Here is a 27,010-nt window from a genome sequence, read left to right on the forward strand (position 1 = left end):
TCACCTTTCCTTTCACCCAGCGTTTACAGAAGTTTTTTGCCTCCGAGATTATTCCAGCTGTGACAAACACAACCAGGGTTTCTTTAGAGCTATGAGCCCACCAACACAGGCGGCTTTCCTATTAGTCTAATCTCGCCTCCTTTCTTCATTTCTTCAGCCTTCTGTCTATCATCTGTCCACTCTCCCTTTTAGGATTTCTTTTGTTCAAATGTTCATCTTCTGCCTCTGATGTAGGGTTTCTTGATTTCTGTTGGCATCTTGCAGTGGCAGCGTTTCTTCCTTTCCTTCCAGCTCAACTCTGCTGGATGACTGGAGCCCTTGTTAAGGTGTTGTTGTGATTGTTGGCCCAGGCTGTTTCTCAAGGGGCTCCTTCAGCTTGTCTCTCCTCCATGAGTGTCCCTGGCCCCTGGCCTCCAACTCCCACCCCTCTCGCCTCAGCCACAAAGCTGCTGTCAGTTCACAGGCCACATGTGTCAGGGCTCAAGCCCTTATTTAAGACCCAGGCCTTGCATAGGCATTACTGTTCCAGCAACAGAGAAGGCACCATGAAAGAGATGGTGTAAGTAGCTATTCAGCTGCCCGGAAAGACACACAGGAAGGTTGGACGAGAAAAAGTGATGGAAATCAACCAAAAGCACTCACATTGGAACAATTGCTCCCTTCCCAGCTGACACTATGAACTCCAAAAAAAGCCCTCTGTGTGTGGAGAGGTATAGTGACTATTCACCCACACAGAGTGCCCCAAGTTCATAAGGCTTTATAAAAAAAAAAGTGTGAATATGGTAGTTTGGCTGGAGGGGACAGTGGAGTGCAGCCAGATCCATGCACAACAGGCCCTCTGTTAGGCTCATTCTCTCTCAACAGTCCAGGAGCCCAGACACATTAACAAATACAAGCCTCCAATAAAACACCACCGCTGGACAATGTTCTGCCAGCCCTGCCAGTGGTCCAATAAGATGTACACGAGGCACAGAAAATCCATGCCATTCATTCCATTTGAGTGCATTCTGGGGTCTGTTTTTCTTTATTAGGCTTTGGTTAAACAGTAATGACTCATTCTATATCTGAGAGTGCCAGTGATTTGGTTTTAGTCTTTTTTTAACACTTAATGCATTCAGCCAGTAGGCCCTAGCTCTGTCCATTACTGTTTATTGGTTGCCTGCTAACATAGTTTGTAACTGTGGCTGTTTTGTCTTGGCAGCTCTGGAGACACTCAGCACTTTATGAATGTTTTGAAGTGACATACTCTTAAAATAGTATGGTGACTAACCAGGTAGAGATAACTGAGCCTGTCAACAGCTCCTTAAAGTCTCTGTGTTGAGGGTCACAGGAGACAGAAGCTCTAATTTACATCAGAGATGAGTGTCGAAACAGGACGTTATTACCAGTCTCCCAAGGCCTTGATCAGCCAGCTTGGAGAGACGGGAGGACTGGAAGGGGCAAGAGAAGAGACCGTCAGTAAACATGATTGTCCTTTGGTTTGATGCCAAGACTGCCACTCAGTCCTTAGTGCTGCTCTAACTTCACATGCCACAAAAGGAAAAAGAAATACTGTGATCCAAATGATAATAGTTACAGTTGTCTGACCCTTGAATGTGTACACAGACTGGCGTTTTGTTTCTGTTCTCGTCCTCAGAGTGGTGCTGTAGCGTATGTGGTGGGCTAGATAATCATGGTTTCCACAGCCATAAAGGAAAGAAGAAAGAAAAAAATGCCCATCTCCGTGATAGGAGCTGAAACAGCAGCAGTTTGTGGACAGAAACCAGCTCAGACAGAGTAAATAGTGGACAGCAAATTAACATTTTTGCCAAAACCCAATTTAACTAGTCGTTAAAGTTTCCTCGCTGTGGTTGGAGGCAATATTGGGCATGAAAGCCTTGAATTAAAATGTCCAGCATAAATGCTGGTAGATGTTTGTGGACAGCACCTATAGTGCTCTGCATTTCTAGTGGCATATTAGTATTTTTGTGATTTCACATTTCATTACCTCTCAAAGCCATAATAATCAATTCTGAGCTTCATGAGGTTTGAGCAATGGATTTTAATGCCAACCACTCTCTTTTTCTTCACTCTCGATGTTTACTTTCATTTTTTTGTCATTTTCCTAGCAAACCACAGCATATAAAAATCATTATACTTGTGGTGGATCTTCCTTGCTGGCAGGTATTTCTGCACAAAGCCTCCCCTGTTGCCCTCCATTACGCTCTTTTAATTAATGTATCTCCCAGGGCAAAGTGTGCAGTGATTATGTGTTAATTGCACCCAAGGTCAGTCGGTTTATTAATTTATCTTTTCATTTATTTTGTAATCAGTCTTTATAAAGTAATTTTACCTCTTTGGCTGTTTGACATCTAGTCCTTGGCTGTAGCTGGCCTATCCTCACATCCTCTGCAACAGAGGACTACCTCAGTACCTGATGTTGCATGGAGGTGCTGACGGCCCTGAGGAGGAAGCCAGTGACACATAAAGACGTTGCTATTAGCTGGGAAGGCCTGGAGGCACTCGCTCTCCCTGTGGGATCTGGTTGCCTCGGGACAAGGAGTCTCGAGAGGTGGTTTGGGGGTGTTGATGGCATGTTGGGTGTAAACAGTGGCATGCTCCCAGTGGTGGCTGGGGTCACTGCCTAACCTAGCTGCTAACATATTTCTCCTTTGTCTAACAGATTGTCCCATTCCCCTCATATTAATCTTTTTTGTTTTGCCTTCTGGTTTCCTTTAATCAACCAGCTCTTTTGTCTCTGCCAGACGAGGAGAGAGTCCCTGTGATCCCCGTTGTTCCTTGTGCCGAGTGCTTCGTTGTATCGTGCTTCTTGCTCAGGCTTTTATTATTACATGCGTGAAACATGGTCACGCAAATGCACATGAGTCTTATCCATGAAGGAATTACCAAACAGACAACTGGCATGCCCCTGCACATCAACAGTCAGTGGTGTTTCTGCTCGGCATGTGTGCAGTAGCCCACCTTGCCTCTGTCATGTTTTCCATATTAAAGTGCTGGTGTGGTGGGCTCCTGCTGGTGGCAGGGTAGGGGCCCTGTCCCAGGGCTGTGCATGTGGGCCTAATCCCCTCATTAACTCAGCCAGTACTGGGCGCAGATGGCAGGTTGGCACTGAAGCAGGGTGCACACGCCCCTGTCTTTCTACCGCTGTCAGACACTGAGATCCTCCTGAATAGTATATGCTCATTACTGTTAATGGATCACTGTTGGTCTGTCTTGCACTACCCGTGTGTGGAGAGTTCACATTTTCTGTGTGTGTGTGTGTGTTGTCTGTTCCTGTTGTTTCATCGGGGGTGTTGACTCAGTTCACTTGTCTATTTAATGAAGACTGATGAGAGACATGATTTGAACAGGGAAGTTCAGTCATTACTTTCCACTGTTCTTTTAAAACCCATCTGTACAATAAATTCTTAATCAGCTCATCTTTTCTACATCATATTTTTGAAAATTTTAAAATCATGAAACATGATTTTGGATTCAGAATGGAGGCAGTCACATGCACAAACACCACATTCCCTCTGTCTCTAATGGAACCTGCGAGTTTCACTCTGTACGCTCACTCTCTTTCCTGAAGTCCCACTGATTATTGGAGGTCCTAATAGACATTTACGAGGCTCTCATCAAAACAGAGTCTGCCAGCCCATGAAATAACAAACTGTTAAAAACAGTGTTTTTCTGCCAACAGGCTGGGGGAAAATATGAGCAAACTGACAATCGAGACACAGCACTTGAGGTGCTAGAAGCTATTGCACTGGCATAAACCAGAAACCGTTCTGTCCTTTGAGAGTGTGCATTTATCTGCTCTCTGCACGGGTTGTATGGGCTGGCACCATAGTTAAATATAGCATGTGTTTACAAAATGTCCAATAGCACTTTTTCATTTACTTACTTCTAGCAGTGCTGAGAGGATTTATTTGACTAATTCCATTTTCCTGTAATAACAACCCAGAGCGAGTCAATATTAACTTATATTAGAAGTGAGTGGAGCAGACATACGACATAGTTCTGGACTTGGGCCAATCCTGCACAGATGAAAGACTGGTGTGAGTGTGTGTTTGACTCTCTCAGCCTGTGTGTGTCTGTGGAGGTCATTCTGGGCTTCCTGTTGACAGCTGCAGGCTGTGGGCAGATTTACTCCATGGCAGATGCTGCTGAGGGACACAACTCTTAAGTTTATGTTATACCATTTGGCTGCATCTATTTATGGACCAAGACTTCACAATGTGTATAGGTAGACTAAGCAATGCTGCTTTTAGTGACTAAACAATGTTTTGACAGTGGTCTTTTCTTGCACATGTTCAGCTGCATGTGTCTGCTGGGTTGTTGGTAGTTGTTAGCTTGGTTGGACACCCTCATTACCAGACATGAACAGGAAGGTATGGTTGATTTCCTTCTACAAAAGGGCACGTTGGGTCTTGAAAAAAATGCCACAAAGGACTCACTGGGACATCCTGGTGGCTCCTTTCATCTTCTCCTTCCTCCTGTCTATGCCTCCTTCCATGCTGCAGTTCTGCTCAATGTCTTAACAATGTGATGTCACATGCAATTTGTATCCCTGCCCAAGATTCTGTGAAAGGGGATAAATCTGGATATTCTCATTGGGTGAGTGAACACAGCCACAGCTCTGAATCTGGTCAAGAATGTCAAAAACTGGTACCAGATCATTGCCTCTTGAGATAGGAGGTTGCTCTGGCTTTCCTCATTTAAAAATCAATGGGGCTTCATGTTGGAGGGCCTTCATCCAAACCTAGGGAACCTTTAGATTTGGCAACTGAAAAAGTAGTTATTATCTGTCCTGTGCAAAGCATCCATCATCATGGCTTTTTTTCCCCACTTGGACTAAAACACTAGGTGCCTTGGTTTCTTTAGCGAGCCAGCTGAGTGACTTACGGGCTTGCACTGTATGTGTTGGCAGTGATGGATCAGGGGCCCAAATCCAAACAGAGCACATGACTTTGACCAAAAAGTCAAACATAGGTTTGTCACCAGAGAACCAAATGTGGAAGTAGTGTAGAATCTTCTGGTTGGAAATAAAATAATACATGCTAAAAGTGTGCCTCAAATGAATGAAAAGGCAGAAAGGTGAAGGAGGGAGAATGTTTTTAAAAGTGACAACGGCTATGGATTTTGTACAGTGCTGTAGATGCTTTTAGTACATTCCAGCACTTTGTTTTAGTTTCATCTCCTCTCCCCTGATGCACAAAAGAACCTGCCAAACAACTGAGCAGGTTAGGCCTTGCTTTGAGCAGGGAACATGGATTCAGTTTTCATTGCACAAACATTTACCATTTTGTTGGCCATGTATCAGCATGCAGTTCGACAAAGGCCACCATTGTACCAGGGGGACATTTTTCTGCTTTTCTTTTTCTTCTCCTGGCTTCAGTGCTGCACACTGGAAGTGGGCTACATGATGGATACATTTCACTTTATGGCCACAACAATCATGGCTCTATTGCTCAAACGAGGCGATTTTGTTCACAGGCCCTTGTCGAGAGAAAAAGATGAAAGGGAGAAAACAAGTTGATTCCATGTAACGCTAAACCAACAAGATACATGCCAGTGTTTGCTGCGTTTTCTTCTGCTACTGTTGAGGTTTAGTTTTAATGTCTTGGCTTGTTGGACATTTCCTTTATTTTTAGACTTTAGGTAAGTCTAGCCAACTCGCACATTGGTGGCTAGAAATAGCAGTGAGTGAAAACTAGGAAATTGAAGTATATATTACCAGAAATATAGCCAAGAAAATGTCAGTGAACTGTAGATAGCATGCTTATGTTTAACACCCCAGCCAGTCTGTGCTGCCTTACTGAATCAGGATGCAGCCTTCTGTAGATGGACTACTCACTGCTTCTGTGTATTAGCTACTTCCTTTTTAATATTCATAGATGCACTCTTCTCCTTCTTTTCCTAGCTTGCAGGATATCTATGAATCTCTATTTATAAGTGCTGGTATGTTGCTGTACCGTATTCCACTTGGAGCGACAGGCTAAATGTGAGCCAGGCTGTTTTCTGTGAGGCCTCGTGGGGTTAGTCGTGTTGACGAACAATATCCTGGCGCCCTTGGTCCATGGCTCCTAAGTGCCTCTCAACGACATGGCCTCCTTTTTTCTCAGCATCGCTCTGTCATCATTCTACTTATGCCGTTCCCCCACTATGGCAGCTGTCCTTTCATCAAACATGGCCCTTTAAGATAGATGAATTCTAAATAACAGTGACATGCCTTTGTTGACAAGACTCATGAGGAATTGATTTTAGGTGCCACATTTGAGCTTCAGGTTGTCCCATTGCATTTTATTTAAGAGCGAAAGCACAAATACAAACAGTATTTCCATGACTCTTAACTAAACTAGATGGATTATTATAAAAACTGTTATAAACAGGAAATGAGATGATGTTCTTTATGACTGGAAAGCACCACAGTGTCAACTCTTCACCACCTCTGCCCTCTCTTTATCATCCATCGGTTCCTTATCAGGTTAGAGTAGCTCTAATATTGACCTTGTGGGAGAGGCTTTCGGTCTTGCCCTCAGTACTGAGCTTGTGGTGATTGTTGGTCCTTGTTTGCCATTCTTTACTGTTCTTAAAGAATCGATCAGGCCATTTGCTGACTGCATGGCCAGAGGTTAAGTGTCCTAATGCTGACTTGACTAATGCATTCTTTTTTAATGATGCTGGTAACAGAGATGCCCTTTGAAAACATGACTAACAAGTGGGATTACTGTCTAGAATTTGTCAGACGTGTGTGTGTGTGTGTGTGTGTGTGTGTGTGTACTGCAACGTGATATATTTTTGCCTGCAGCTTCAAATGCAGAATAAATTCTTTTAGCTCTCTCTTCCTGAGTTGTCTCCAATGAGGTGTCAGGGCACTTCTCAGGGGATATGGTCTTTTACTATTATCCGCAAGAAGTCCAGCTTCTTTGTTTCATCATAATCACTTTATATTTTCCACATACTGACAATACAGACAGACAGATTCGATGTACACCGAGACATACTGGCAAGAAATTCCAATGTGTGGAAACAAAAGAAAATGGAGAAAGTCTGTGTGTTTTAATGAAAAAACGAAATCACCCCTTTGAGAATACTGTATATGGATGCTTTTGGAGAAGCACCCCATGGCTCTTGCAGTAATATTGGTTTGAGTGTGTGTTTGTGCCTGTAGATATATCTAACACTACAATCTCAAAATAATAAGTTTGGGCCAGCTGTTTGCTGCAAAGTAAGAAAAGTTGTCTAAGTATAGTGGGTGTATGATTGGATTCTTTGTCTCCCCAAGATAGTCTGTAATATCTGTCTCTAGATATCTTTTTCTGAGTGGATGTGTGATTGGAGTGCTATGAACCATCCCTTTGCAAAAAGGAGGAAAGGGAAATTTGGGCCAGCTCACACCAGAGAAAAGATTCACTTGGCCAGCTTATTGATTTCCCCCTTTCCTACCTCCCTTACCCCTCCCATCTATCCATCCATTCCTTTTCCCTCTCCAATGGACTGCTGATGATCCCACTCCCCACTGACCTGCCTCCAGCCACAGTCAGTCAGGGTTCTCTCTGTCCATCTGTAGCCCTGCTAGGCAGGAGATTTCTCCTGAGGCCAATGGGAACAAGGTGTATTCTGTTACAGCAAGTGCAGGAGAAAGAAAAACGTACTGTTACTAGATATGAGTGAAATTAAATCTGTTTGACTTGCCCGGCAGCTACGACCATTTTCCATGCAGACATAGGATGTCAAGATTGAGCGAATGGAATGTAGTATGTCACAGTGCACCTGACAGATTTATGTGACTGTCAGTATTTTAAGTGAATCAGATAAATAAATCACTTATTTCCATAGGGAGCAGGTTAGGAAATGAGTGGTAGAAACATACAAAGTGTTCAATATAGGTTGTGTTTAAGTGCTTTCTTTTGTCTCCTCACCAGACTGCTCTTGCTGCATCTCGACATCTGTAGGAATGATGCAGCCTGAGTCGGCCGAGGTTCAGATTCGGCAGCAAGTAGTGGAGCGTTTCCCGGTGTTTCCTATATCCTGCCAAATGTGTGCAATGAACGGGTGCAAAGCAGTCAGAGAGCAGAGCGCACTCACTCTAAAGCTGCTCTCAAATATCTAAACTAACATTCAGTCTGCACTTCAAAGGGCCGTGGGCGTCGACACACTGCCCTCCTTTGTGTTTGCGTGTATCTGAGTAAATTGAAATTGAGGAGCGAAAGACGGGGCAGAGAAAACAATGTGCTATAAACAAACCTTGAGTCAAGGCACCAGAACAGCTGGTGGTGTCTTGTGAGGCTACATTGTTTGCTCCAGCAGTGTGGCAGATGTACAGTAAGCCCCTTTGCTGCTTTTATTATCCGTGCGTTTTGTGTCAGCCTGCGTGTGTGTGTTAGTGTGTGTCTAAGAGATTGAATGAGCAGGCGAAGGCGGAAAAAAGGGGCACATTCCAGAGGAAGAGCTTGGCAGATCAAGCCATTAAGTGCAGTTTGCTGACCGCCTTTGGCCGTATCAAATTTTAAAAAAAACTGTCTCGCACTTTCTCTCTTTCAGTATGACTCTTCCCTTTTCTTTCTTTCTCACACACTTGAACACACACACAGTTCAGCCAGTAGCCCATCAGAGGTCTATTTGCTAATGAGAGCGTGTAACACAATTACTGCTTTTTTGCTCAGTGACCCCGGTTTGTCAGAGTCCTACTTAGGCAGCCTTCATTTTTTTCCACCTACCAACATGATGCTGGATAGCTGGCAGCACCATTAATTGGATGGTGCCGAATGTGCATGTAGCTTAGTGTCCGTCCATAGCCCTTCATCTGGGCAGATGCTTGCGGATATGGTGGAAGTTAATGTGAGATGCCGCAAGCTTCATCATCTGGTATCAGTCACTCTGTAATTGGAACAGCCCTGGTGGTTTGTTGTAGCCTTCCCAGGCCCTTTTTTAGCTCCACCAATGCTCTAATGGTGGATGGGGTTCTTCTTTCTCAACCATGTGTGGAGAAGGATCTTGAAGGAGGAGGAGGATGATGAGGAGGAAGAGAAAGGAAAAGGGAGAGAATAAAAGGAAAGCAAAGGAAATGGAGGGCAGTCTCTTGCTTCCTGTCCCTGTCTTGATGTACCCGTATGGTTGCCAGGTTCCCTACCCCTCTAGTGGCTTCCCCCATCCAGCACTGCTACCCACCCACCTTTTTCTTTGCCACTGAAATGATGATGGATTGATTTCACAGAGCACAAATTACTTCAACACCCACATTATGTTTTTTGGTTGTACATAAAAGAGGGACTGGGCTTTATCAAAGTTGTTTGTTTTTGCGTGTATGTATTTCTGTCATTTTATTTGCTAAAAGTAAATAAGTCCAAGCTCTCTATAACCTCAAATTTGTCATTTGATATATGTATCTTGTATTTGTATGTGAACACATGTGCATAACACCATGTGTGTGCGAGTGAGTTTCTGTGTGTGTTTGTGTGAGTGTATTTGCTCTTTATAAACCCAGCTTGTGGAGCTAATTAAAAGGCCTTGTGCAGGACAGAACCATTCATCTTAGTGATGGGCCCAAGCTGTCACTTAAGCCACAATCCTGTGGGGGAATGAACTGCCACTGCAGAAGTAAAGGACACAACTCTGTTTCTCCCAGGCTTAACCATTTGCTACGGTCGTTGAATATCGATCTAGGTTTTAATTGTTATGTTAAAATATTCCAAGGAGTACCTTTTTTTTCCTGCTCATCTCTCCTTGCCCATAAGACAGAAAGAAATTCCCTCCTCCTATCAACCTTCCCCCGCTATGAGTGACAAAAGCAGTTAATGTCGAGATGTGCTGGCTTTGACGGAAGGATTAAAATATGCACAACTCTCCCTCCAGATTTTCACTGCACAGCAGGATTTTTGATCACAGCACAGTTTTATTAGCTGTGATTGGACTGACAAAGATTGCTGGCAATGGAATTTGTAATTGATGCCTTTTTAGTATGCATCTTCAGCCTGCATATGCCCTGGCCTCTCTTAACCGCCCCCTACTCCGTGATCCATGGGTGAACCCAGGCTGCCTGTCCCTTTACCCTCTCATTACCACCACATGCCCCAGGGTGCTGCCCGGACACTGAGAGGTGAAGCAGCTGGGTCAGAACAGTGACACCAAGGTTTATGGCAAAAATCACACATCACATTTCAGTGGATAAGGAAACTTGATACCATGTGTGATTGATTATGAATGATGAAGATTGTTTAAGCTCATTTTCCCCTGCAACTGCAATCATGTTCAGCTCCGGCATAACAGCATGTTATCCTATTTCAAGACAGGTTGGTCATTATCAGCTGGATGATAAGCACATGTATGGCAGTGGTAGCCTGTTCCCTCTGGGGGCGATGGATAAAGACACTAATGGTTGCTGAGTTAGGTTTTTCTTTGTTTACTCATAGTATTGGGTTGAAATCTCCCAGAGGTCCAGAAAAAGCAGACACCATTTGCAGGAATTATGGATAAGTAGCAACTGGGAATACACGCATGAGCTGGACAGAATGTCAAACTGTGAAGTGTCCTTCATCGCATGGATTAGCAGACAGGCGGCACAGTGAAATGTTTGGTGATTTAAAGTCACTATGGCATTTTGACTGATAGTTCTCTGCATCACAGGGTCATCTCAGGTCTCAGTGCCCCTTGCCCTGAAACGCCCTCCCACCAAGCAGTTATACGAGTTTCTCTTCAGTTGTTGCACCATTTAAGATCACATTACATAATTACCGCCTCTGAAAGGTTTTGGCACAATGAGCACTGTCAAAATTCTCTAAATCCATATTTGAACAATAGGGCACAGACTGTACCTGCCATTTGAATTAAAGGCTCAAATGTGTTTTTTTTTTTTTTCTCAAGCAGGCTCAGGGGAGGTATTGTCTAGGCAGGTATTGCAAGAAAAACATGCAAAAGAGGAGCAGTGTTAGCTTCCTTACGTTTTTTCTCTTTAAAAAAGGAACAAAGCAGGTCCTACCACCCAGGTCTTTCTCTGGCCTGTTGTCGGTGTGTGTGTGTGTGTGTGTGTGTGTGTGTGTGTGTGTGTGTGTGTGTTGGGAATTTGCATGCTTCACTCACAACACCTGCAAAGCATGCAAAAGCAATGCATGTGTGCGTTTATGTTTTTTTTTTTTTTTTCCTTAGGGAAAAGATATCAAGACACTTAGGGAGCAAAGGGTCAGTGGAGAAGGAGGGAAGGTGGGAACCTTCACCTCCACATGAACCTTAAGAGAAGGGAGAGATAGGGGGTTGAGACTTGAGCTTGAAGATACATCTGCAGGGCCTTAAACAAATGATAGGGATTTCCTCTGCCTTACTGACCACGTCTGACCATCTGAGCCCTTATCTTTTTTCTGTCTGCTGTCCTGAGGAATGGATGCACCATCTTTCAGCTCTGCTTGATACCCATAGACCTGAAATATAATAAATGGAGAATGAGAAAGAGAGGAAACACTTGGATTGATGCTGGTTATCAATGGATACCTTATTTTAACTTTGTCTCCTGTTTAGTAGAAATTCTTAGTAAATGTTGCAAACTACATTTTCAAAGTAAAATATCTTTAAGAAGTTTCTATTTTAGCACAGCACACACTTACTATTCCAACTCTTAATGAGCAAGTAGAAATCTTGTTAACGAGCTAACATTTGCATCATTAATTTGAACAATTTGATATAAAAGTTTTCACCCCAGAAATTTAAAAATCATTTGAACCAGTTCCAATGTGGGAAATCTTTTATGATCACTCACTGTGTGAAGTGTGTGTGTGTGTGTGTGTGTGTGTTAATGCAGTGAAGCAGGATGAAACTCTCCACAGGGTAGGCCTAATGTCGACAGGGGTGAGATATGTGCCTTGCTGGTGTTTGTGTGTGTGTGCTGCTGGGTGATGGATGGACAGAGCTGGGGTTAAATCGGGGTCACCCTGTTTGTTTTGTTGTGTTTATGTGGAGATGGGGTGAGGAGGGCCTCGAAGCTTTTCTCTGTGTTAATAAGGTCTGTTTGCCACACTTCATCACCATACCTCAAAGTCTGCTGGGATGTGTGTGCAACCTCACGCCCTCCATCTGTGTTTCACTCATCCCCCGCCTCTCACGCTCGGGCACACACAAATACACACACTCCTAGATAAAACAAAGAGTGCTGAAAGATACTTTATCAGTATCTGCAGGTACATATGAATGATTGTACGTCCTAATATCTAATTGGTCCCCCTTGGTTAAAGTTAGCTGCATGTCTGCAGTGTTCCACAGCACTTGTCAGTCTCTCCATCTATCAGCAGAAGATCCTTGAGCCTCCCTGCTTGCTTGCAAATGCGCTACTATTTCTTGCCTTCAATAAAATCACTAAGTTTCCCCTCAGACAGAAGAGAACCCAATGATGGTTGAATGCGCTGAAGGAAATAAATACAGGCTCATTGACTCAAACGATATTTGATCCATTTTTATCAATCCTATTCATCACTAAGCTGTTTGGCAACCTGCGAGAAAGACCCTCTGGGAGGAACCTGTCAATAGGAGTGTGTGTGTGTGTGTATATATATATATATATATATATATATATATATATATATATATATATATATATATATATATATATATAAAAAATCCTATGCTTCGCCTACAGTCACGCCTTCATGCTCCGTGCTTTCTTATTTGCTGCTGTTGACTTGAGGTGCACTGGTGGAGCTGGTGAGTGGCCAGTGGTCACAGCCTGTTTAAAGCTCCCAGGTGTGAATGTGAAGCACTGCATTGCTTAACATGACCATTTGTACAGTCAATGTTCCCCACATAAGCAAAAGTTCTCTGGTGGTTTAAAGAGACTAAAATAATAAAACAAAACCTCAAGTGTTGTTCCTCCTCCATCACCAGTGTGAGGGTGCTGATATTTGCTGTTGTTCCCAGCGCATGGGTGGATGTCAGATGGTGCTGTAATGAAACTAAATGTAATGGCCAAATCCCTCACCTAGAACCAGGAAGATCACTGGGCCATATCCTCACTTTCACGCCAGACTGTCCCGCAAATACACTCAGTATGTGTTAGCAGTGGTCCCCTGCAAGCCCTGTCACATTTATCTTCTCAGGCTGACTAGGCTTATCTAGGTTCCAGCATGTCAACCTCAGTAAATTATCATATAAAAGGAGCTAGGCGATGCTTTTAATGTCATTGTTTGCGAGCTGCAAGTACAGCTATGTGGTGGGACATTTTGTGTTTGCGATTTTTTTGTGTGTGGTTAAGTGTTTACATGTGAGAGATCCTGTCTGTACATATATGTATTTGTCTGTTTTCTCCAGAATGAAATTCATCATTTAGTATTATGACTTTTTCAAGAAGGATCAGTTCAGCATTGTTTTTCACCTACATATACAGTACTTGAAGCCAAGAGGCTGTACTTGTATCTGAATGGTGGATAAAGATACTGTTAATTTGGCAGCCAAGTGGTAGTAAGAGATCTAGAGTTATCCTTTCTTTATAACAAATCGCCAGCTTCAGAAAAGCATGAAGGAAAGACAGAGATTATCACATAAGATACGTTTTTTATTATTTGAACATTGTGCCTTGTCCTCAGTAGTAATGATTTTCACAGGCAAAAGGCTTAAACAACACGTGTGAACTGGAAAGCATATTGATGTAAAGGTGTGCATTTTAAAGCCAGTGGTGTTATACTAGACGTCACACAGCAAGAAACAGTTTTCTGAAGGATGAAAGCATTCCCATCATTTAGTTCCCTTGGGATGTGGTTGCTCTTCAAGCCGCCGTCCTGCTGACAGAAATTTGGGAGATTCCGGAAGACCTTAAAATCTCACCAAACATGAGGGAGGGCAATGAAAATGCAGCACAGGGAGAGATGTCCATAACCAGCATTAATGTGTTCTCCTCAAAGTGAATATTTCCTCTACACCCTATGCTTCTCATCTTTTATGTATTTTCTATGACAAAACACTTCTTTGAGGCCTCATTCTTTGACAGATATGTCGGTGATAATTAGGCTACAATAAAAGAGCACCAGACATTTGATGATATCCTGCTTCTTTTGAACATTTTCTCTCAGAGAAAACTTTGGCTCTTGAGATAAAAAGTCAGAAAAGCAACTTGAGGACAACCTAACAAGTTGTTTCTTCCTACCCGTTCCCCATTTAACTCACTTGTCTTTCCACATGTTTCTCCACACCTATTCATTTTAAAGCTCTGCTCTGTCATTACCTGGGACAGAGGTGGGTTTATGGTGTGTTTTGCATTCTGTAGTTTCAGTCCTTTCCTCTCTGTTTGGCCTATATGTTAATAACCATCATGCTATAGATGTGCTGTTTCAGGTTATGTGTTCCCTGGCCTTATGTAAGGATTTGCTTTTCTCTCCACTGCACCTTCAGTGAGGCGAGCACACACAGCTGTGAGTGATGGTATTTACACTCATCTGTGTGTTGTTCACTTGCATAGCATAGCTATTACATGAAAAGAAGCAGCCAATGCTTTGCAGACTGGAAAAGCTTTCTCTCACTTACTGCAATGTGGTCGACATACATTGCAGATGTGCTTAGCCTGCATACTGACCAGTCAGATGGAAGAACTGTGTGATTAATGACTGGTTCATTAATTGCAAGTTGGCTCAAGTGTTGATAATTTCACTGATTGCTGTTAAAGGAGGGTTGCAGAGTTTGTGTTTGGTTTTTCACAAAGTTTTTCTCCTAAAGTGCACTGTCTAAACGACTTAAAATAATCAGTGAGTTGTTTTTTCCATCCCAAGGCTTCTCTTAAATAGCTGGTTCTAAAACGCGCTTGCTTTTCATAGGTCAGTGTGTATGTGTGTTATACATGTGCACAAAAAGCAGGGTCAGTGGCATTATGCATGAGCATAAACAGCTACTTGAACGTTGTGCTGTATTTAGACAGGTGTTAGAAAGGAGGTAAGTGCATCTAAGAAGTGGTTACACACATATTTCATGGGTTTTATTCCCTTGGTAAATCATCAACAGTGTCTTTCCAATGGCATTTTCCACACAGTTTATTATGCTAATTGCAGAGTATTGGTGGTGGTGTGAGGTGAGTGTGCATAATGTGTGACCCCAAGCGTTGCACATATGAGTCAGTGTGTGTGTTTGTGTACAGGTATGTGCTCAGAATTTGAATAAGGTTGCAATCTTTGCTTGCATAATTTTTCAGTCTTTTCATGTTTCACAGTTTCCTGTTGACACACACACAGATTTTCTTTTTGCGCTTCTTGATAAAAAACATAAGTAGGCTAGAAGAAATAGTTGGAGTACACAGAAAGTACATGAGGCTGAGGGCAGAAGGGGCTAGCAGTATACTGGCCTAGAAGTGAGGGCTTTAGTAGACATAATCTCTTTTATGTCTTTAATTTGAGCGGATTAGTAACCTACATTCTCTCCTCTCATCTCTTTGAGGCCAGCCTTTTATGGACACTGCTCTCTTCATCTCCTCTTGCTTATTTATCCGACAGGTTTTTCTACTTCACTTGCCAGAAACTTACAAATGCTTGTGATTGTGAGTGTTTGTGTTGGAGGGTGGAATTTGCTAAGCAGTTTTACACAAAAGCATTTATTGATGAATGCTGTGATTTATTTTAATCATTAAACACAAATTACATAAAAATATGCTGGAACAGAAACATTTGGTCATTATATGATAAAGCTCAGTATTTCTTGTGTGGCGGGGGTGGGGGGGTGGGCGGGCTGTAGCTGTGATCCTGCTATGATAGTGTTATCATTGTACACACATGCACTCTAGCATGATACATTAGTGTCTCATACCGGTGTCCTACATTGATCTGGCAAAAATAGGCCTTCATTGATTGTGGTCACCGGCAGATTGCAGTCAGAACGACGGTCTGTCTGATGTCACTTTAAGCCTAAAGACACGATAGACAGATGTTCAGCTGTAAAATGTTGTTTGTTCCATTGCACTTCCTCTTCTAATGCATTTTTACTCATATGCAGTGAGTTTTTAGTGTCTTATGAGTCTTGGCGAGGGCAATGTAATTATTATAGCTATTTGGTTCAGCATAAAATCTTTGCATTTGATGATGAATGACTGAGCGAAGGCTCCACTCAGCTCTTTAATTGCTGACAAAGACATAGCTATTTTGCCACAGTATAGAAATAGATTGATTTATTGAAAGCATAGTTCTTAATGTCTTTTTAGAATTTCTACAAATTTTTATTGATGTCTTCATTTGATATCCACATCAGCACATTGAACAACCACTGCTCCATAGATGATTTACATCAGTCCAATTTCATGCCTTCAATAATTCAACTCTTTATTTGGCTGACGTAAAATGGAAAAGGTTCATAATTTGCAGTTTTTGCTACAAAATTTCCTATAATATAAAGAAATATATCCCATACTACAGCACTTGGTAAGAAAAATGATCAGTTATGTGGTTTTGAGAGCCACAAAGGACATGTGAGGCACAAGGCCAGAAAACACAGTGCAGCACAAGGACTGAGAATTTGGAGAGAACTGAGAACCAGAGAAAATATAAAACATTTTTAAAAAATGTTTCTGTGGTTCCGGTTGATGGAGCAGCAAAAATTCACTGATTGGTTTGCGTTGTATGTGTTCTGTGGTACATCAAACTTTGACGGCAGCACCATTTAGGAACGCTCCCCAAACGTATTCACAAAGCTTAGAACAAATGCACATTTTCGCCACACCTGAACTTTTTCTCCTCAGGTACTTTATATGAAAACTGCTAAATTTCCGCTCATTCTCTGTATGATTTTTATTCAGCCTAATTATACCTAAGCCACTGTAGAGGTGACTGTGCAATGGTGTGGAGTGGGATGGAGGGGTCAAAGACTGATGATCCTGTCCGTTTTCCCATTTACTTTAAATCTCTGTTCTGATGTGAAGTAAATTGTATTGCTTCGCACATCACCAAGTCGCCCCCTGCCCCACCTTTCGCAGCCGGCACACTAACTCTCCTTGAAGAGACTTGTTAAAGGCTGACCGCTGATCAAGCACTGAGGGCCCTCCCAGGTCAGGACAGACTGCCCTCCTGACCTTTGTCTGCTTAACTCCAAATTATAATGTATTAAAGCACAAAGAAGTACTAATGGCTTTGCATGTATTAAACATCTGTTCTGCTCTTTGATCAAAGGGCCATTTACGACAGGACCTTAAATATACTCACAGGAAGTAGTGGTGAGTAAAAAAGGTCAAGGGTCAAGACGAGCGTGTGAAGTGGACCTGTGGCTAATTATTAGCTGGCGAGAGCCTCTGTACTGGGAGCCAGACTAGAAGACTGAGGTCTTTAATATCCTGTAAGCTGCCCCTAAATGTTGCTTTGTATCAGAGAGGAGCATTCCACTAAGATAGAAAGCGAGGCTGCTACTTTGATGATGATGATTGGGCATGTCCTCCAGTCTTGGAAGCAGATGATAATCTGCAATGCAGGTGCCTAGAGAGAGAATGCCACGCTCTTGATTGCGGTGTAGACCATTGGTCGTTACCGCAGTGTGTGATAGTAGAATGGCAGTAGAATGGCAATCAGAGTTCAAGGCAGCCTCACTCTTCGTTCAATGCGAGTGAGCATTGTCTCCGTTTAGAGTTGTGGCTCCATTCCTGTGGTGTCAGAAATTATACAGTTGGTCTGAAACAACAGAATCCGCTGTTTGGACTTGACTTGGCCATGGAGTGCAGTGCTGTTTAGCTTAAAACCCCTCAATTTGCTCCAGCTTAAATGAGACATGAGAAGTCACCAGACATTCCTGAAGTGAGTGAGCAATCGCTCTGTGCTGTCAGGGCAATAAAACAATAAAGTTATCGAATAATTACTAAAGAGTTTGGATGCAGTGAAAAGGTCCGTGGGTTACCACAAATAATGAGATGCTTTACAGGAATATGAGGTTTTTTGAGATCTGAGGTGTTATAACTGTTGGGGTTTTTAGGTGATTTCTACCAAGCTTGTTGTGTGAATGAGTAAGGTAGTTGAGCAATACTTAATTCCAGTTTTCATGTCTATGCCTGTGCAATATATAGTAACTGAGTGCTAAATGTAGCAGCTGAGTCTCCTTACAAATCCTCTTAGCTCAAAATGGAAGACGGTGGCAGGGTTTAACTGCTGTTAACCTGCATAATCAGTAGATAACTGACCACGTTAATTAGAAAGTAAGAATGGATGAACCTAAATTGTTCCATCGGTCAGCTTTGTGATACACCAGCAGCTTTCCATTTTGACACTGAATAAAATATCCTAAGGAAGCCAGAATGGCTCTGCTTCATAAAAATCAAGCATTGTTATCTTTGTTTACCCTTGGAGTTAACCTCCAGTCATTATGACAGGTTTCTTTAGGAGAGAGGTAATTTTAGTCAGCCCCACTGTAAATTATCGTGAACCTCATGAACACTGGCAGTAGCAAAGTGAGCTTTTCTAGGGGTGGATGCATGACATTATTTATTAAGTAATAATCCTGTTAAGTGTTTTTCGGGCAAGGGTTTGGCTAGCTGCAGTGTCTCAAAGGTTATAATCATAATTTCCCTTCAACTGTCAACAGATAGCGTATTAAATGGTCATTAAGTTCCAGTGTTCACCATACAGTATATTCCTCTAACACACAGCAAAGTCCTGAAATGGTGCCGGGGAAGGAAAAACAGGTGAAATGTACAATTTTACACAAACTGACTGATGAAACACGATAAATAAAGGTGATTTTAGCAGATTTAATCTCTCAAAATAATTTACTATATTATGGACCTAGGCAGCAGGATCATGCAACGCTATTTTCTGTTACTTAGTAAAAAATCCTCAACTTTCTGTTTGATATTTCATCCATCTTTGTTCTCTTGATTTACTTCCAGCCTCTGTCTCTACAGGCTATGGTTCTGTCTGGTTTCCTGTCTGTCTCACTGTGGTTGTATATACTAGGCCTGTGGCAGAGGTCTCTCCCCTTCTTCCTCTAATTGGCCAGCTCCCCTCACTCCTTGCCTGCAAGATAATTGGACGTGCAACCCCAACCCTTGCATCCCAATCATTGGCTCTCTCCAACCCACTCTGCATTCCACACACTTCGCATCCCAGTGTGAGTCTCTCTGTGGACCTGTCTTTGACCACTGGATCAAAGGGAATATACAATCCTGCACTGTCCAAACACATTGCAGCTCAGGCTCTTCTTCCCTCACAATACCAGATATCAGTATGAAATGGATTTTTCTGTCCAGTATATTGCATCCAACCCTTGGAGACAATGAGCAGCATCTCCTTCTGCAGCACATTGAGAACAAGGTCATTCATTTTGGGCAAGTCCTACTGGAATTATTCATAAGGGGTTCAATATCAAAATATTCCCCCCTGCCCTGCCTCTTAATAATTCATGCTAAGCATTCGTCTTCATCGGTATAGGGAGCATCCGTCACTATAGGGAGCCTTGGCTTCGCTAGTACCGGGCCCTAGTGTTGGTTGTCAGGGTTTACAGAGGTAGGGCAGGAGGGAGGGAACAAAAGAATGAGGCGTGTGGCTTTGTCAGCCTGACGAGTGGGCCCCCCATCTCTGGGAAGGAGGCAGCTTGAGTGAGAGAGAAGGCTGAGCTGTTGACCTTTGGGAAAGGACCATTGGCTTCAGATTGAGTGATGGTGTCAGCCGCTAGTGTAAAACACCTCTATTAGGAATGCCTGGCATGCTTGAGCGCTTCTAATTATGAAGAATCCAAAACAACAGTCAGGAGAGGCAGGATAGGTCGCCTCACAGTCAGCCATATGCCAGACTTACTCACTAGCTACGCTTGTGTGGGACCCACCACCGCGTGACTACTTGTCTTACCTCAAACACACCACACAGATCTAACGCATTCCCTACCCAGGTCGTTTTTTTCTTCCCTAATTACAGTATATGCTGCCATTCTTCAGAGATTTTGTTCTACTGCCATCAGTGCTTGGTTTTAGTCTATCAATATGCTCAATGCACAATTTTGACAGCGCTGTGCTGCAATTATAGCACCACACAACCAGCAGGCACTCACATTTGAGCTCATTGAGTGGGAGTTCACACAGTCCCTGGAGTCCATCTAAGAAAATACTGAGATCAAGCCGAGGAACTGAACCCAGAGAAGAATAACTCAACATTTGTGCTTACTTAAAAACAGCCTGTGATGCGAGCCATCTGTGTGCAATTTGACTTGTCATCCCACTCCCCCGTAAGGTGTCCCTGCGAGTGAAAGGCCTTGTAACTTCATCAGTAGATATGTGTAGCTACCAGGCAGTTAGCGATGAAGAGAGGAATGGACCAGGCAGAAGGAGAGATGGAGAGAAGGGCAAGTCCCCCAAGGTTTTCTCACTGAGAGACAGAGGTCAACAGCAGAACACAAATGGGCTCCTCTTCTTTTCTTTTTTCTTTTTTGGTCTGAGAATTAAACAGCACATCCCTTTCCCCCATCTCCACCCTGAGAAGTGAAGCTCACTGTAACAGACCAAAGAGAACAACAGTAGAGATGCAAGTGACAGAGAAAAGCCAAGTAGAATGACTCTCAGTTGGCTGCCTTTGAATATTTACCTTGTGGTCTTGGTATTTCAACCACTGCATATCTTCAAATGACTATAAACCTGGTTACAGTGATATACTGCAGTTTGAGAAAGTGTAATTTATCTAAATAAAGGTATATATATTTTTTGATTGCCTGCTGGAAGAGCATCTCAGTATTCATCCGTACTTCAGCAATAAAACATATTTCCCCTGTGCATATTCAGAATAGCTAGACTGACTGACAGATTTGTCATAGTTTTACTGTCACCAGCACCCATAAAGCATCTCTATTTATTTACTGGCAGCAAAGGGTTTCTTCTCAAAGGACTGTCGTAGTGCCCCCCCCGGTGACCTTGAGCATAATGGAGGATGTGACTATAAAGTGTGTGTGTGTGGGTGTGGGGGTGTGGGTGTGTGGGTGTGTGGGTGTGGGTGGGTGGGTGGGTGGGGGGGGTCTTTTAACAGAGGAACACAGAACAGATGAGGAAATGAAAGACTCAGGATTGCTAATGATAGCAGGAATGTGGGCAATGCTGGGAGCGAGGTGATTATTCAGTATCTGTAGATATTTGGAAATTCATCGCCTGGCGTCTTTGTTTCTTTCTCTATCTCGCTTCCTCACCCTTTCATTCCTTCTCTTTGTTTTAAACAGCTCTGAAATAGCTGGATATGAAGTTGGATATTCTCACATCTCAGCAAAATTAATTCTCTCTGCCCCTTTGTGTCATTAATATCTGAATACTTCATATGCATGCATCTTTACTGCTTTATTTTTTTTTTTTTTCATTTCATTTGGTTGGGAATGAACAAGGCTCAGCACAGACAGGGGACAGAGAGAAAAATAGAGTCACAAATGAGGTCCAGGTGTGTGGGTAATCAATTTCATGGAGTTTGGTTTTGCACGGCTGCATGCTGAAGGAGACTGTCATAATTGGCCCACCATTTCAGACTCGACTTTACAGCATTCATTCTTTTTAGGACATGCACACAGAAGGACACACATTCCTGCGCAGACCCATAGAGATCGCACAGCACTGAACACAATTGAGACAGATTGGTTTGTGGCATTTCCTAGTAACCCCCAGGCTTCAAGGACTCTTTCAGGTTTGTTCATTTATCATAAGGGAAGGGCTGTTTGGAGGAGTTTTGCTCTGGCTGTGGTCAGATTTATCACGGAGCACAGCTCCGGTTTGGCTTGTTAACATTAGCTAGATGAGCTGTCCAGAGCTGCATGCGCAGCAAAGTTAAAGGGGCTTTTATTGAGGCTAAACAGGAAATGGATTCATATCACTGAGATTCTGCACACAGGTGACCAGTCTGCTAATGGACCGTTTTAGTTTCAACCTCTTTCACTTTTTTCACTTTTAGCTCTGTGAGCTGGAAGATAACGCAACTCGAGTAGCACATTTCCAACTGTCTGATCAAATCACTGGAGGTCGGCACCACTTTGACCAACATCACTATATTTTCAACTATACCACGAAGACAAGCAGACAAGATTGAGGGTGTAATTTGATGTCGTTTTTCTCCGTTGTTTCTATATAGCATTCCACTCTGCCAGGAACATTCAAATGTCTGCTAAGTGCTGCTGCTGCTGAGACTTGTCAATACAATGACTTGCTCCCTATGTGCTCTAAAGAATACTAAATTAAATTATGAAACTACTCCTTTTAATTGGTCCCAATTAGCCATTGTTCCACTACAGCAGCAGAAAAAGTACAGAGCAACTGGCATGTTCTGGCATTTGCTCAGATATCCACTGACACACACACATACAAACACAAAAAAGCATGCATCTTACATTGTCTTGCTTTTTCCCTGCCTTAATGGATCCAATTACTCTTTCAAAAACTGCCAGCACTGTACCTTACTGTGAGCTCATTGTGATGGTAATTCAGTTGTTTTTAATGGACACACTCTTAATAATGAACCTATGGAGGGGGGAAAAATTCCCGACAAATTGCGTCTCACGTGGCAAACAGAGAATATGCTAATATGGGGTGCAGAGGGGTTGTCATGGCTCATGATGTAGGGGGTGTCATATATATTACCTTTTATAATAGAGAAACCCTTTGTGTAATTGCCCCTATTTTTGTACATTATTGGAAAGAGAGAGGTTTGTTCATTGTGCTGAAGTATGTCACCGTGCGTTAAAATAGCATAGGAATTGACGCATTTATGTTCACGTCCCCTGCTGAGGTACACTATGGCATGTATCACCGATCTGCATTATTAGTCATGTTTTAGAGTCTGCTGCTTTGTTTGAGGGTGTTGAATGTTCACAGCACAACAGATGGCTCTGAAAATTCAGTCCACTGTGTGGAGGCACAAACACTCACTGCAGAACTTTCCTGCTGGTCCATTCACTAGAATCAGTATCATCTCTCTGTGGTGCCGGTCAGTGTTCTTGTGTTCCCGTGTTGTCTACTGACCAGCCGTTGGGCTACCTTCCACTCCCCTCACAGGTTCTTGACCTATGAGCTGGGATGGAGACCAACAAACAGAGAGGTGGTCACTGTATCCTGTTTCTCCAGAAAGGAATGGCTAGATCTGGGACAACCAAACACGCACTGCCTCCAGACCGCCTAGGGTACCATGGTTCAGAGAAAAAAGAGAGCGAGCATAAGGAAGAATGACTGAAGTGCATTCCTGAAAGAAGGAGAGATGGGATTGAATGACTGGGGAGGACGAGGGGCCACTGGTGACACTGGCAGGCAGCGGGATCAAGTTTTCTCTCTGAAAAGTAGGCTCAGAAAAACAATGACTTTGGCATCTGTCTGGAAGGGGAAACAGAGGCCTGGATTTTGTGCTGTGAAGTGCTGAGGGGTTCACGGGAATCCTTTAATGTAACCCTGCCGGGCTCTCATTGGATACTTCATGGCTTTCCTTGTAGAACGTAACATGAATCCAACTCTATTGCTGCATCAATTAAAGTGGCACACTCATTGACTCTAAAGCTCCCTCTTGAAGCTGAAAACAGAGTGAATAGAGAGATTACAATGAATAACAGAGGTTTGCTAGCCAAGTGACTTGTCTTGTCCTCAGGCAATTTCGTACATTAGATAAGGATCGACATTTGTCCTACAGATGTAGGTCATGTAGTCACAGTAGTGCAAGCAGTATTTGAGTCCTACATCATTTGTTTTAATACCCATCACTGTGTACTGTGAGTTTTCTGCCTTTGCGCCTCGTACATCAAACTGAATATCTTGCTCCGCTTTGTTTGTTCTATTTCATTGCCCTCGCTGAGCTCGGATGAAATCAAATCAACATTGCTTTTTGGGCTGTGTACAGTACGCATTACTCACTAAACAGTCATATAATAGGACCGAAGTTTGCTTATGGATGTGGTGGCAGCAAATGAAGTATGAATTCTTTAAACAATTCTTTTTTTCTAAGGAAAAAATAAGTGAAAAACCTCAATCTCGCATACTGTAATGATGAGGATGATGGATACAGAAGGGCATTAGGCCCACTACTATTTGAAGTATTATCTGAATTCAGATTTTTAAACTCAGAAATTTAGACTTTAAATTATTTTTGACTTAACATTATTGACTTTACACGTATAAGTCTGACTTAAATGTTAGAAATCTGACTTTTTTCTTATAATTCTGACTTTATACACAGAATTTAGACTATAAACTCAGACTGTTTGTTCAGTACCAAAGCTATAACAGTCAGATAGTTAATGCAGCCTGCATGAAACCCAACTAAGGCTTACAAAATGTCCCCTGACTGCTTCTTATCAAACTGTTTGTGCACAAAAATAATTGAAAACACTCCAGATGAATATATCAAGTTTTTAAACAGAGATTTTAGTGAGTAAATCAAACCGTAACCGTAAAAGTGGGTGGTGGACAAAAATAGGATGTTGAAACAAGAGGGGAACATTACAGCCTTGGCCACACATAAACACACACATAATAATGCTCACATGCTGCGGATCTCTTACCTCATGTTCGGGGGGGAAAAAATATATATAGGAAATGATCCATTGGGAGTTGGGGGGAGGTCTAAGGGTTACTCCTCTAATGACTTATGGACGTTTGCTTGGAACTTTATGGTGGGAACTGCCAGAGACAGAGATGACTATCAGCAAAGTCTGCAGTGTGTCGGCAAACACAGGACTGGTCATCTGTACCCAGTAGCTCAGCCACCACACCCTGCAGATACGGTCACAGACCAGTATCACACTTCCCACCGATGATTACTGCTGTCTGTTGGTGGTACACTGTGAAGTGGGGCAATGACTATTTCCCCAATGTCTGTACTGCTATAGGACAGGAAGAGGCTAAGGAGACGTCAATTAGTTTTGATTTCAGGTCAATTAGCTGCTTTGTTATATTACATTAGAGTGAATATTATCTTTGGCAAAGGGAAATAATGGGAGGGTTGTCAGTGACTCTTTGGTAGTCTGTTGAGGTCATGTTGTCTGTCCAAAAATAATGCTCAAATATGAGCTCCCAGAAGAGTAAAAACAGACTGACAGAGATGGAGAACAAAGGCCGACTCACATCAAATTCTTTGTATATTTTGAGAAAGCAAAGCTTGTTCTTTTTTATTTTGAAACGGAATGGCAAATTTAATTGAAGTAGTTGTAAGGTTAGTACAGAGATATTTTTGGCACATTGTGCTGTGCACTAAGAGGTGGTTGACATGGGAGGAGGGAATGCTTGGGTTTTGCTGAAAAGAAAATTGAAAACAAACAGAATACCAGGAATCAGATTTCATGAAATAATAGTAGTGACAGAAATGGGAGCACAGACAACAAGAAGGATTTTTATGTTGGGAAAAAGACAGAAATACAGACAGAATACAAATATATCAGGGCTTTAACAAATGTGCCATTGTGTAGGCAATTGAACTTAGACACAGTGTAGTTGGAAGCAAATATCACCTTTGTGAAACTATTATTTTGTGAGCTTAGTTTGGCCTGCTGGAGCAGAAATCTGACTGAGAATTCTTTGACTACAGTGCTGCTGCTCCAGGATTTTCTAGAGGAGAATAATTTTTTTCCCTTTTTGTCAAAAGAGACTTCAAACCAAGCGTGGCATCCTGGATCAGGTCCATATGCCCGTGGCCTTTGTGTTTCATGGTGACCGGCCAAGGATCCTGTGCCAGAGGGAGAACCTAACTGCAAACCAGCACTGCAGTCTTACACTGGTCCTTAAGGGCACAGGTCATAGGGCTACTGGTTGGAGCTGTCAACATTGTTCTGCATCTGAGAACACACAAGCACACACACACACAGGAACAAGTGGTCAAGCGTGCAGCGTGGGTCACACAAACACATCAGCAGAGTGCTCATGCATGGACTGGAGTGGGGGAGTTTTCCATTTTGGTTTTAATTGTGTTGTTCTATGCATTAGCCCAAAGCTCATTATGGACTTAGACAGAGCGTGGGTGGACGAGGATGCATGCGTGAAGCAGTAAGAGAGGGTTTTCAGTAGAAAGATGAGAAGGTGGAGGGCCTCTTCACGCTGGGCACTGCTCTTTTGTCTCTTGTGGAGTGGCAATGGACTGGTCCTACCACACCATTCAGGCTGATCCCAGTTCCTACTTCAACCATTCTAACCTATGCCTTTGTTAGTTATGGCGACTCCTTTGAAGCACATCATTTGGAGTACATTAGTGCAGAGTACCAAGCCTTATCTAATACAGTATGCTTACAGAAGAGAGAGAATCATGGCCTAGTTGGTGAATGGATGTCATACTTTGTCTGTTCATAGAAGTTATTTCATTTTCTTTTCACATTAGTGGCGTTATTACAGGAAAGAAGAAAACAATGTGCTTTGGATCAGGAAATTAAGTTTTCATGGATTGTATCCTCCTCTGTGGTTGGTCTGTGCCTCTTTGTACTGGACTGGCACACCACAATATGGTTTTTGTAAATCATAGAAAGCACTCAACCTGTGGTTGGAAGGGTAAAAAGGAGAACAACTGAGGTAAAATGACAGAATCATATCTTTGTATATTTTTCATAACAGTCATACTCAACATCTGTCCCTGTAATAACTTTCCTCCTCGGCAGGAGTACACAGTAAAAACTTGGAAACTGTAAATGTTTGATAAACACATACAATGTGCATTTTGTCTGCAATCCAAAATGTGCAACTGGAAGTGGGCCAAGCAAATATTCCCTCATTTCAGTCTACAGTTCAAGCCGGCGCGTAGGCTTTGTCAGAATGTACAATGGCTTAAAATGAATTTGCTCTATGTGGGCCGCAGCCAAAAAAGCTTCTGTTGTGCAGTTAGCAGTTTATTTCTATTTCCATTTAAGAAGTTTGAGGCAAAACTGACCCATGGCAACAGATAAAGTAGCTTAAGTTTCTCTGTTAGGGAAAGAGGCATCTAAAAAAGCCTTGTACCTAAGTATCCTGAAAATAAATAATGTTGCAGAGTTTTAATTGGTTTTATCAGCAGCAGGGTATTAAGTTGAATCATTGAGAGAAACTGCTTTTCATCTCATTGTGAAGAATTGTATGGCCATCAAACAAGGAAGTATAATAAAATGTATGTATGCGTGTAGGAAATGCAGCGAGGCTACG

At 42.6% G+C, this 27,010-nt stretch overlaps 1 protein-coding gene across 9 annotated transcripts in view; it reads left to right on the forward strand.

Annotated features, from left to right (window-relative positions):
- The window catches only part of robo1 (roundabout, axon guidance receptor, homolog 1 (Drosophila)), a 210,193-nt gene that overhangs the window by 126,982 nt on the left and 56,201 nt on the right, over positions 1-27,010 (forward strand). The window contains exon 1 of one of the 9 annotated variants that reach the window (XM_067506384.1): positions 21,431-21,563. The exons of the other annotated variants lie outside the window; for them this stretch is intronic. The gene's annotated coding sequence lies outside the window, so the exon portion shown is untranslated. Of the gene's footprint in view, positions 1-21,430; positions 21,564-27,010 lie in introns of those variants that run through there. 9 annotated transcript variants of the gene reach the window in all.

Source organism: Channa argus, chromosome 6, assembly GCF_033026475.1.
Source record: "Channa argus isolate prfri chromosome 6, Channa argus male v1.0, whole genome shotgun sequence".
Taxonomy (NCBI): Eukaryota; Metazoa; Chordata; class Actinopteri; order Anabantiformes; family Channidae; genus Channa; species Channa argus.